Below are 13817 nucleotides of genomic sequence, written 5' to 3' on the forward strand. Positions count from 1 at the left end.
TGCAGCGCTTACGCTTGACCGTAAATCAATGCGGCTGCTTTGGGCTGCTGTTGGCTCTGTGTTTTTGTTTGCTCTGGGAGCTGGGATGTAAGTGGGGTACAGAGCCAGGCAGAGCATGTCCTGGCTGCAGACGTGAAAATGGTCCCAGGTATGGGGTCTAAGAGAAAATAGAAGCTGACTAATGACAATCAGGCTGGGGGCAGTAGAGGGTGAGGGGCAAGGACATCTGCTGACCCAAGGTGGTTCCCTGCTTGTTACCTCTCACACCAAGTCCAAACCCAAGTTCAAGTTCTTTGCTGTAGGCTGTAAATGCTTGAGATTTCCTTTTGCCAGGTGATGTGGGAAGAGGTTGGGGAGATCCTGGGGGATGAGTGGAATGAAAAGGAGAACAACTGTAGAGGGTGTTGGTAGGGCTGGGGGAAATTCTGCAAGCAGAGCTGGACTTTTGCAGGGTTAATGAGTTTGGGGAATGTTTTTGCAGAGCTGCTGCAGCTCCAAGGCTCTCTGGGAACTAGGCAGCATCTTGCTTAGCTTTCCAGTCTGGTGAGTTATTTTGTAAAGTAGAACTGGATGGAACTCTCAGCCCCCTCCTACCTGGAGAACCTCCTCTTGCCGGATCCAAACCCTGCCCATCCCATCCCTCAGCAGGCTCCCCAGCCCCATCCTCATCCCAAGGATGTTTGGTGTCTGTGTCAGGACCTGCTTTTGAGTGTTTCAGTTCAACTTTCTTAACTGGGTTGGAAGTGCTTCATGAGGATCCTGAACCCCTAACCTGTTGAACAGACTCAACAGAACTCATTTGTCACATCCTTTTACTTGTGTCCACAGGCTGATGTGGGGGGGGATGGGGAAGGGGTAACCTACCTGCTTCCTGGGGATCTTGGTACCCCTGGGCTGGTCACCAGGATGTGTCTCAGAGCCCCTGAGACCTCTGGCAGAATTGGTGAAGGGATTGACTTTGGAATTGCAGGTCAGGGCCACAGAATGGTGGAAATGAGATTTTCAAACAAAGAGCGAAATTGGTAGGAGGACTCATTGGTACCATGTTTCTGGAAGGCCGCTGGTAAGATGCGTTAGAAGCCTTCATTTTGTCTGCCCTTCAGCTCAGCCCTTCCACGTCCATGATTTTATCTTAAGAAGATAATCACAGATGTATGTATAAGTTCAGTTACTTAATCTCTCCGGGCCTCAGTTCCTTCATCTGTACAATGGGGACGTGCATCCCTCAGGCCCACCCCCTCAGAGGACTGTCATGAGGATAATATGCCTGGTGCCCAGTCAGCGCCCAGTCAGCTGTTGGCTGTCACTAAGACTAAGGACAGAGAGGCTGAGTGCTTGGCTTCGGGGCTGCTCTGGGGCACAAAGCAAGGCTGCCACATGGCTGTGATGGGCAGTCAGCCCGGGGGCTGGGGGTACATGGCGTCTTCAGGAAAGCTGGGTGTGGGGACAGAGGCCAGGGTGTCAGCTCACACGCCTCTCCTGTTTCTCCATTTGCCAAATGAGGACAATGGTCCACTCCCCCTCCTCTACCTGCTCAGGCAGGAAAGCAGAGGCTTTCAGGTTTGGGGTCTCTCAGGTGGGTCCAGACCCTTCCAGAAGCAGTAAGTGGTGGCAGGAGCCCCTGCCTGTCCCCACCATATCCCTCAGCTCAAACTCCTCTGGGCACAGCACGAGGAGCCTGGGAAACACAAACACGCACACTCCCGTGTACTTACACAATTCACTCACACTCATTCATACACACTCACACATGCTCACAATGCTCTCACACACTCATACCCTCACATGCACTGTCACACACGCTCATGTCCACTCACCACATACACACACGTACGCACTTTCCCCCGCCTTCCCAATCTCCATGAAACACATCTCCAATGGCGTGGTGGGCCGAGGGGAGTGGTTCTATGCCTGGGTCTCATCTGTAAGTGAACCTGACAGGTGAGGGAATGCAGCTCGCCAGCATGACTGAGAGGCCCTAAGAGGCTGATTGAAAGCAAAAAGCTTTTTATTTGCTGCTTCGTTCTAAAATGACGGCCGCATGTTTGCTGGGGAGGGAATTAGTAGCTGGGCTATGGGAGACAAGAGGTTCAGCAGAGCCTCCATCCACGGGCGGAGGTGCAGAGCCTGGCCTGGGCTGGAGCAGGAGGCCTGCGCTCCCTGCAGCCCTGCGCACACAGAGTCCCCTCGGGGCCACCCTGGCCTGGGAGTTGCTGCCAGTAGTGATGCTTTTGTGACACTTCGGGGCCTACCAGGCTGTGAGGCTGTGTGACTGTGGCCAGAGCCACTTCTGCTTGCTGGGCTTCTGTTTCCTCGTTTGTAAAATGGGAAAGTAAAACACCTACCTCACTTGGTGTCATGAGAGTGTAATGAAATAGTGTCAGGAACGAGTGAATACACTAGAAGTAAGTCCTGCATGTGGACCCTGTGTGTACCAAGCACCCCCACCAGGAACCCCAAACCTGGGTAATTGCATTAAGTCCTCACAACAGCCCAGCAAGGGGGATGTGATTGCTATCATCTGTGTTTCACACACGAGGAATCTGAGGCACAGGGAACGGGCCAGGGTCATCTGAGGCCAGAGCATGCCCTCCTGACTGCTGTGCTTGGTGACCATGCTTCTCAGCCTCCCTGGTCAGTGGTGAAGGATGAAAACGACTCTTCTTGCAGTTTTCAGGAAGGCGAGTGATGGACAGTCAGCCGGAATCAGCTCTTTGGCTTATGTAGCTGTTCATATATCTTCCTCACATCACATTCTCATTAAGTGGCACATTCTATTGCCTTCTGGAAACCCAGTGAGGGTCTGCGTCCTGCCTCCTTCTGCCGGTGAGCTCGGCTTGCAGAGGGAAGGGTGTGCAGACAACCGTATTTCACAGCAACAGATGGTGGGTTGATCTCACCTGTGCTTAAAAATATTTACGTCCCATCCAGACCTTTCCTTGCATGGTATGTTCCTTCCATAGACATTCCACCGTGGTTCGTAAAAATGGCTCATCTTGATGCTGCTTTCATGCTGCTGGCCGGGAAAAACAAATCTGTTCTATAACTTCCCAAGACCGGTGAGGAAGCTGCCCCCATGTGGTTCCAAACGATTGAGGACTCATGTCCCTGCAGGTGAGTCGCCCCCCAGGAATGAAGCTAGCTTCTCTACCGAGTGTGGATCTGCATTCCGGAGCGCCTGGCCCCTGCAGGAATCAGACATCTGTCACTTGCCTTTTTCCTGCACAATTACTGAAGGACCAGAGCGACATAATGAAGGCTTTTCTCCAATGATTTTTGTGGCCAAGTGAGGCCCCCAAATTATTTGGTATTCTATTCTAAAATAGAATTTGGAAAAATATAGTTTTTAAATATTTCTAAAATTTACTTCTAATGTTTCTAAATATTCTAGCTCAGTAAGGATGTCATAGGATGAACAGGGCTGATTCTCTTCTTGATGTTTAAGTGCCGTTTTGAATCCTGATTTGCAAAGAGAGGGCTACATGCCCCCAGCTGGATCTTATATTACACCCATGATTTACCCTGGAAGTCGCTTTTATATAGGAAGTGGCAAGTCACCTTGTTCTCATAAGGGACAAGCAACATTTCAGGCCACAGAACACTGCTGCTTTTTGGCAGATTGCACCATGGAACCAAATGGAAGACCGCTTTCCTTGGATGTTTGATCACCTTCGTGAAAATCTTTTGTTTCTCCCTACTGGAGATTTTTGGTTTTTCTGACCTTCTGGGAATCACTATTCCCTGGACATCTCCAGCTCCGCCAGCCCCTTCATCTTCCTTGCCCACCACAGCCGTCCCTCCTTCTTTAAGCTTTTTGAAGGGTGGGCTCTGGATGGGAAGATGAGGCACATCCCAGGCTCCCCAGGCTCACAGCTGCAGTGTTCACTGGACAACAACTTCTCAGCAGACGCAAAGCCAGGCCATAATTTCCCCCGTCTTCTGAACAAATTTCAGCTTTCAACTGAATTTAGAGATGAAAAATACCATCTTGCAGCTCTCTTGTGAGTACTGGAGGTGATGCATACTAAGCACGCCTGGCACCTAATAATGGTACAATTGTTACTGTTTTTTTCCAGGCGAACTAGATGTTCATAACAGCACTTTTCCCCTTTCAGTCTGATGGAGATGCAATTGGCATTCAGCGCTGTTTAAGTTGAAGGCGTACAACATAATGACTTGACTTACATATATTATGAAATGGTGATCATGATACATTTAGTAAACATCCATCATCTCACAGTAGATACTCATCACAGCATTTATGTGCCTATATTAATGGAATTAGAAGTCCTGTATAGGACTGCATGACAGATCAGAGTCTCTTGAAAGAGCCAACAGCTTTTTAAAAATAAGTTTTTATTTTGAGATAATTATAGATTCACATGCAGTTATAGGAAATAATACAGGAAAAAATCCCATATACCCCTCACCCAGTTTCCCCCAAGGGTAACATCTTGCATAACAATATCACAAGCAGGAAGTTAACATCGACACAATCCATTGAAAATTAACATTAATACTATCCATCGACCTTATTCTAATGACACTGGTATAACATGCACTCACTTGTGTCTCTGCATCTAATTTCGGTAACATTTTATATTGTAAATAATGTCAAGATCTTATCGGCCAAGGAGGCACTTTCTCATTTGCTATAGAATGACTGGGTTGTGATGGTTTATTTGTCTGTTTCCCCTACCAGCCAACGGGTTCCCCTGGGGAAGCCTGTAACTTCTGCATCTTTATGTTCCCATAGCCCAGTGAGGGCCTGCCTCAAATGGACAACCATACAATGAACACTTACTGAGCCCCTACTGTGTGCCAGGCTGGGTTCCAAGTTCCTATCCTACAAGGCAAGTCCTGTTACTGTTATGCCCACTTTACAGATGAGGAAACAGAGGGTAAGATGCTCAACAAACACTGAATGAATGACAGAGTCTGCGAGGGGTTGGCCAGCCTCACCACACCAGCATCAGTCACTGGGGATGGCCCTTTTTCTTGTGGTGGGTCCCCAGCCCATGGGGTCAGAAAAGAAACGCTGCTTATTAACTCCCCTCTTCTGAAAGCATGTGTAGGAGTTAAGGTCACAGTTGCCAGAGTCAAATTTCCTGAGTCCAAAGCTGGCTATGCCACTTCGCTGGGTGGCCTAAGGCAAATTACTGAAACCCTCTGAGCCTCAGCCCTCTCATTTATAAAATAGGATAGTAGTAGAAACTGCCCCAGAGGGTTGTCGTGAGGATTAAATAATAGACGTAAAGTGCTGAGAGTGGGCCCGGAGGTATTCAGAGCAACAGACACAGGGACGCTACTTTCTGTGCTTTTAACACCACTGATGCTACTGAGCTCCAGAAAGCTGACATACAGAGCAATATGTTACCAATTTGTGGGTCATACCCCCATTATAATTAAAATTCCTATCCGTACCCCCACCCACCCCAGTGCTTCCAGGCACTGGACTGGAAGCTCTGGGCTTAGGACTGAAAGTTTGTTTAGTAATGATAACATTTATCTTGGGAGGGCTGTTCTGGCTAATGCTGATGGCTCCTTCCTCCTCCCCTCCCTCCCCCTCTTTGTCTTCCTTTTAAGTTCCTTCCGTAAATAATTATATTGTGAGCTTGTTAGGCCCTGTGTCAGGCAGATGAGGGCACAGTGGTAAGCAGAAACTGGCCTGGTCCCTGCCCTGGGGTAGCTCGCATGTCAGTGGGAGAAAGCGCTGCTGCCTAAACGCAAGGGCAGCGACATCACAGAGGCAGCAAGTGCTGCTGCAAAGGACAGGCGGGGGGCGTGTGAGAGAGGCCCCACTTTGTTCTCTGCTCATCCGAGGGGTAAGGTGCATGGCCTGGCGTCAGCAGCCACAGCCAGACAGTCACCCACCTGTTAGCCAGGCCGCTCTAGGAGCTAAGCTGGGGAGAAGGTCCTGGTTTAAAAAGTAACGTTCAGAGCTGACACTCACTGTGTGCCCACCCCTGTTCCAGGCACTTTCCATGCACTGACTCAAACGATCCTTATATCAAGCTCATGAGGTTGCTGATAATATTGCCCCATTTTACAGATGGAAAAACCGAGGCCTAGATTCAGTAACTTGTGGCAGATGCTCACTAAGTGGTGCGTGCGTGGTTGAATTTCTCATTGGTCCCCACTGACAATGGCCTTTTATGGACATTTCGTGTGCTGAACATCCAAAGGGCAGGCAGTGCCTATCAAAGGTCAGTTGTACCCCCCTTATATCTTTCCTCTTCTAGAGACCATTTCATTACAGAGAACTAATAGGTGGTAAAGGATGCCTGCTGTCATTCCCGACGTTGCGCTGGGCCCTGCGCTAGGAACAGTGTACCAGCATCTCACATTACAACACCTACAGAAGCTTTTTCAGTCCCACCAAAAGCTTGGTACCTTACCTTGACAAAATAAACAAGAACAAACAAACCCAAACCCAACTAAGGTAGCAGCTTTCATGACAAGTGGCAAATTCCAGCCTCTCTTGTTCTTTTTTAAACAACTTTATTGAGTCATAATTTACATTCCATAAAATTACCCACTTTAAGTATATAGTACAATGCTTTCTAGTAAATTTACTGAGTCATGCAGCCATCACCATGATGAATTTTGGACACTTTTGCCACCTCAGTAAGATCACTAGTGCCTATTTATAGTTAGTCTTTGCTCCCCTTCTGAGCTCCAGGCAACCACTGATCTAATTACTGTCTCTATAGATTTACATTTTCTGGACATTTCCTATGCGTGGAATCATACACTATGTGGTTTTCTGTGTCTATGTTTTCTTATTTGGCATAATGATTTTGTGGATTATCCATGTCTTAGCAGGTATCAATCCTTCATTCTTTTTTTTTTTTGGAGAGGGTAATTACGTTTATTTATTCTATTTATTTTTTAATGGAGGTACTGAGGATTGAATCCAGGACCTCATGTACACTAAGCACACACTCTACCACTAAGCTATACCCTCCCCCCAGGTCTTTGTTCTTTTTTAAGGCTGACTAATACTCCATCGTAGGGATATACCACACTCCATTTATCCATTCATCTGCTGATGAGCAACTGGGTTGTCCTCAGTTTTGCAATATTATGAGTGAAGTGTTAGGATCACCTGAGCACAAGTCTTTGTGTGGACACATTTTCATTTCTCTTGGGTAAATGTGTAAGAGTGGACTTTGCTGGGTCATATGGTAAATGCACATTTAACTTTAAAGAAACTGCCAAACTGTGTCCACAGTGTCTGCACCACTTTACATTCCCATTAGCAACAGATGAGGGCTCTGATTTCTCCCCATCCTCGCCAGTGCCTGCCGGTGCTCATCTGTCCTCTCCAACTTCTCTTCTTAAAGGAACTGACTACAGTTGACATTGATTGAAGGCTCACTGTGTGCCAGGCACTGGGTGGGCTGCTCCCCAGGCTTTGTCTCCGTGACCCTATGAGCAGGTGTCCTTGTCACACCCCAAGTGTGGGGACTGGGATGTGGACAGGTGAGGTGAATTGCTCAGGTCACAGGGGATATGACCACAAAGCAGGATGGAAACCTGAGTATGTGGGAGTCAGGCTCAGAGAGAGCAGAGGGGAGGGAAGCTGGGAGGAGAAGTAGGGGTCGGAGATGGGAGCACTGGGCCAGTCCAGGGCGGGTGGGGGTGGGGCTATCGTCCCAAGGAGACTGGAAAGTAAGTCTGGGAACGTCCCCTGTGCTGCAGGAGGGTCACACTCCCCCGGAGGAATGGGCATGACCAGTTCCGGGCAGCCCAGCCCCTCCTGAGTTTCTGTTCCAAGGAACAAAGAGGCCTTCATTACCCACCCCTCCCCCACCCCCTAGGCTCGGAGTTTGTATCCGAAAGCAGCAGCATCCCCTTCTTCCCAGGGACCGCCTCTCACGTGGAGTCTTGTTCCGGACCCTCGGCCGTTAATCGTGACAAGATTCAAGGAAGAAAGTTCCTGTCCAGTGGCCAGCAGGTAGGAGGCTGGCCTGGGCTCTGTGGCCCTCAGTCAATCACCCAGTTCAGTTGGCGTCTTACTGGATTGCAATTACAATCCTTCAGGCCCGACACAAAATCATTGGGCTGGTAAGAGGAGAGTACCTGGGTAATGTGTTTAACAAAAATTAACCTGGTTAAGCCCTGACTCTATTGAAAATGAGAAAGTGCGGATGGGCCTGATCGATGCGGCCGCAGCCCAATTTACTCCAGAGCTGGCTTTGGGTTTCAGTTAAGTGGGCCAACCCGAACACGGGGATACTCATTTTATTAAATTAGCTCTTTGTCACAGAGTTCAGATTATGGTGGAGTTTGTTCTGTGTCGGCTGTAGGGGTTGGTGGATGGAAGGGTCTGGGGTGCTTGCTCGTAGACCCCCTGCCCACACACGTGTGCACACAAACCTTTCCAGAGTAAGAAGGGTTAGTAAACATTTATCCCCCCTCCCCAGGGAGGTGATAGTATGGATTTGATCAAATACTCATTTACTCCCCGCCCACCATCACTCCCCACCTCTTTGGCCTTTTGGCAGATAAATGATGTTATTTGAAGGTATTCTTGAAATTTCTGACGGAGACTGTTTCTTAAGTGCTTTTAGAGCAGGCCTATACTTTGTAATACTTGTCATATTCTGGCTAGTAAACTCCTGGCCTTTAAAAGCCGGAACCTTACTCTGTTTCCTGAATCCGAGGGAATAGGTCATTAACTGTGAATTTCAAATGAAGCAGATTTACAGTATATATCACAGAACTATGTTTATGAGAGACAGCGAACACCAAGGAATCCATGGAGCAGAAAAAAAACCGAGAACCCAGAGAATGACCAGCTGATCTGGGGAGCAGGTTTGTTCTTTTTCAGTTTCTTGTGGCTGATTTGGCTAAGTCTGGGTCTCGTGTTCCAGGTTCCTAATAGAAATGTTTGTCTGGTTCCATTCAGCTCCCACCCCGATACAGAACCCTACTAGGTGAGGCCCCTAGTGATCTTGACCGTGGAAATGCCACTATCTGGAGGTTAATACTCTGAGCTCAGAAAAGGACAGGGAATTGGGGTTGGCTGGGCTGGGGAGGGAACATAGTTGAGACTGGGTCAGCTGGGTCGATGGGCAGTGCTATATGTCAGCATGGCTAGGCTACTGTACCCAGTTATTTAATTAAACACTAACCTAGGTGGTGCTCCAAAGGGATTTTGTAGATATAGTTGACACCTACAATCATTTGCCTTTAAGTAAAGGAGGTTATCCTTGATGGTGTGGGTGGGCCTCATCCAATCAATTGAAGGCCTTCAGAGCAAAAACTGAGGTTTCCAAGAGGAGAAATTCTGCCTCAAGGCTGTTGGATCAACTCCTGCCTGAGTTTCCAGCTGCTGGAAGATCCCAGCCTATTGCTCAGAGATTTTGGACTTGCTGGTATTCACAGTTTTGTGAGCAAATTCCTTAAGATAAATTCATCCATCCATCCTCCCGTCCATCCTTCCATCCATCCATCCATCATCCATCCATCCGTCCATCCATTCTATTCGTTCTGTTTCTCTGGAGAACCTGGATTAATATAGCTGGTTTCTGGCAATAATTTTGGACCTTTTCTCCTCATCATTTCTGAAAATTCTTCTTCACTTGCCGCCACCTTGAATACACAGAAGAGCCCCCATGTGAGTGCTTTGAACAACACATGGCATGTGGGAGTGCCCAGTGAGCAGAAGCTAGTTCCCTTCCCTCCTTTCTCTCTCTTTCTTTCTCTCTCTTGTTCTTCCTTCTTTCCTACCTTCCTCTCTTCCTTCCTTTTTTGAGTTGGCCTTAAAAAGAAGATAATAACCAGTTTTTATCTATCATTTATTCACTTCCCCATCCACACATCCATCCATCTGTGTCTATATATCTGTAGATATACAGATCCATTTTAGAAGGAATTTGGGATTAAAATACATTCATAGGACCTTAGTTTTAAAGGGACTTTTGTGATGTCCAGACCCTTCATTTTACTGATGAAGAAACACAAGTCTCAGAGAGGAAGTGACCCGTCCAGAGTAACACAGCACATAATGATGAGTGTGGGGACCGGACCCCCAGGTCTCCAGCTCCCACTACCTTTTCTGTGGCTCTGATTGCATTTAATCACAGAGAAGCTGGTGAGCCCGGGGGTGGGACAGGGGGTCTATCCAGAGGGGGCTCTGCCCCCTGCTGCCCCTACTCCTCTTCCTATTTCAGCACCTGCAATACTCTCTGGAGTAGGTGAGTCGGTGGTTAAGCAGCAAGTGTCTAGTGGGTTGTTTGTAGGGCATCATGGTAAGAAGAGCTACCTGCTGTTGAATATTTGCCACATGTCAGGTGTTGCACTTGGCACCCTAGGGAGGTCAAGATCAGGAGGTCTGTCTGCCCAAGACCCCGGATACTAAGTGGTTCAGTTGGGAGGCCTCACCCTGTGTCTTCATTGTCAGACTGCCACTCCTGGGTGCTGCTGCCTCCACCCACCTCCTCATCTCCAAGTGGGGACGAGGGCTGGGCTGAGTGCTATGGGTGGCTGGCGGGAGTTTTGATCTCTCCTCTTTGATGAGGAGGCTGAAGGATCAGGCGGGGATGCTGTTCTGTGGGGCCAGGATAGTGCCTGAGACAGTGGTGTCTTTGTGAACCCTGCCCTGCAGCACCAGCCCGCAGAAACCTGTCTGCTCAGAACTGCCTCTTGTGGGAAAAACCAGCCTGGAGGGGAAGGGGAACAATGAGCTTGTCATGTTCAGGACAAAGCAGGAGCCTGGGCCAGGGCTGGCACTATGTGATTTGGGAAGCAGACTCAGGAGCCTGGTTCGTGCTTGAGAACGGAAATGACTTCTAGACGCAGGGGTGGGAGCCTCTGGAATGTGTGGGAAGGGCGTTGTCTTCTGTGGCCGTGTGATCGAGTCCACACCTACTCCTCTCATCCTGTGTCGCCTTGTCCTTTGCTCCCCGCTCTCCAGCCCACATTGGCTGTGTGTCATCTGGCCCCAGGGCCTTTGCACATGCAGAACCCTGGCCTGAGATTTAAAATTTTCAGATACGCAGAAAATTACAGAACATAATCAAGCAGATAAACCAGGTACCCATCTTTGAATATATATCAACATTTTGGTCACTTTTGTTCCAGAGCACTCTTTTGTATTGTAGTAAAAACTGAGACAGGAGGGAAGGGGGCAGGGCACAACCATTAAAAGAATGACACAGCAATTTAAGATTAGACTCCCAGTAGACCTTGAGGCCCAAGTTGGCAGAAGACTCAACTCCCAGTAGCCCTTGAGCTTCATTGTACACTCATTGTAATATTATTAGCTTGGTAAATGACACGCCCATAGGTGCCATGACAGTTCCGAGGCTGACCATAAAAGGTCAAAAAATGGGTTGTGGCCCAATTCCTGGGAATCCCTGCCCCCTCTCCCAAAGTAGTTGGAATGACCCTCCCACTTGTTTGAATATGAAATTACCAAGCCCATAAAAACTAACAACCCTGAACCTTAAGTTTGCTCTCTCTTGCCTTCTGAGATGGCCACACTCTGTCTATGGAGTGTGTGTCTGCTTTTACTTTAAACCAAACATCTCCCCCGCAACACTATCCGACTCCTTGAGGCCTCTCTGGCCTTCTGTGATGGCCTACCTTCTGTCTATGGAGTGTGTATCTCTCTGAATAAATCTACTTTTACTCAACCATGGCTCACTCTTGAATTCTTTCCTGTGTGAGGCCAAGCACCCTCACTTGGCAGGGAACATCCCAGGGACTCACTTGGGACCTGGGACGTGGCCATGCTCTCGTGCCCCATTTCCCTGTATCAAGAACACACAACACTAAATTTGCCATCTTAACCATTTTTAAGTATATGGTTCAGTACATATACTGAGTATATAAGTATATTTACATTATTGAGCAGTAGATCTTTACAACTTTTTCATCTTAAAAAATTGAAACACTATACTCACTAAACACTAAAGAATATGGAATACTTCTCAAATTTGCATGTCATCCGTGCTTGGGCCAGGTAATCTTCTGTATACCATTTTAATTTTAGTCTGTCCTGAAGCCAGCATGGAACAGTTATTTTTTTCTTACCATTTGTATTCAAAATTCAAAAGGTAGTAAAAGGTACAGCAAGGATGTACTGTATAGCACAGGGAACTATGTTCAATATCTTGTAATCATCTAAAATGGAAAAGAATAAAAAAAGATACACACACACACACACACACACACATATATAAAACTGAATCACCTTGCTGTACACCTGAAACTAACACAGTATTGTAAATCAACTATACATCGATTAAAAAAAAAGTAGGAAAAGGTATGCAGGGTCCTCCTTTCCCTGTCCTTCTGGTGTTAATTGGTTTCTAGAGTCTGCTTTCTGAGATATTCTGTGCAGGTGCAAACATGTATGTATTACAGATGCATATACAAGGGTATATGACAGCACTAATATTTACTGTTCTGTCTCTTGCTTTTTTTTTTTTAAACAAAGATTTTTCTTTTCAAATAGTTTTAGATTTACAGAAAAGTTGCGAGGATAGTACAGAGTTCCTTCATACCCTCCATCCGGTTTCCTCCAATGTTAGCATCTTACATTAGTGTGGTCCATGTTTCTTTACTAAGGAACCAGCACTGGTACACTGGTACACTCCTATTAATAAATCCACAGTTTATTCCTTTTTTTGTATATATATATTTTTTTAATTGAAGTACAGTCAGTTTACAACATTGTGTCAATTTCTGGTGTACAGCACAATGCTTCAGTCATACATGAAGATATATATACTCATTTTCATATTCTTTTTCATCATAGGTTACTACGAGGTATTGAATATACTTCCCTGTGCTATACAATATGAATTTGTTGTTTATTTTATATACATTAGTTAGTATCTGCAAATCTCGAATTCCCAATTTATCCCTTCCCATCCCCTTTCCCCTTGCCCAGTAACCATAAGTTTGTTTTCTACATCTGTTAGGCTGTTTCTGTTTTGTAAATAAGTTCATTTGTCTTTTATTTAGATTCCACATATAGCTTTATTCTAATTTCACTAGTTTTGCCCTAATATCCATTTCCTGTTCTACTCTGCCATCCAGGACCCCACAGTATGTTTAATTGTCATGTCTCCTTGGCCTCCTCTGGTCTGTGACAGTTTCTCACACTTTCCTTGTTTCTGATGACCTTGATGGCCTTGAGGAGCGTTCAGTGGTCAGGTATTTTGTAAATGTCCCTCAGTCAGGGTTTATCTGGCAGTTTTTGCAGGCCTACACTGGGCTTGTGGGTTTGGGGAGGAAGACCACCGCGGTGAAGTATCCTTTTCATCACATCACGTTGGTGGGGCACACGCTATCAGCATGACTTCTCACCATGCTGTTCTCTTGACCACTTGGTTCAGGTCATGTTTCTAGGCGTCTCCACTGTAAGTAAGTTGTTCCCTCTGACCCCTTTCCATAGTCTCTTCTTTGGAATGAAGTTTCGATGTGCAGCCAGCCCACACTTAAGGAGAGGGGAGTTGAGCCCTCTCTCTTCGAGGTGGGGGAGGGTTTACATAAATCCTCTGGAATTCTTTCGCCTGGGAGACTCATCTCAGCAATTAAAAGTGATTTTTAATTCAATCACTTATCTGCGTCAGCATGGACACATGGATATTTATTTTATATTGTGGATTATAATCCAAAAGTTTATAGGAATTTTTATCCCTATAAAATGAGAGAAAGATGAGGTTCAGGGAAGGAAGCTAGTAGTTTTTTTTTCTTTTAAATTAAGGCGAAATTCATATACTATAAAACTAATCATTTAAAGGCGAACAATTCAGGAGCATTCAGTTCCTTTACAATGTCATGCAAGCATCACTTCT

This window comes from Camelus bactrianus, chromosome 13 (assembly GCF_048773025.1).
Source record: "Camelus bactrianus isolate YW-2024 breed Bactrian camel chromosome 13, ASM4877302v1, whole genome shotgun sequence".
NCBI lineage: Eukaryota > Metazoa > Chordata > Mammalia > Artiodactyla > Camelidae > Camelus > Camelus bactrianus.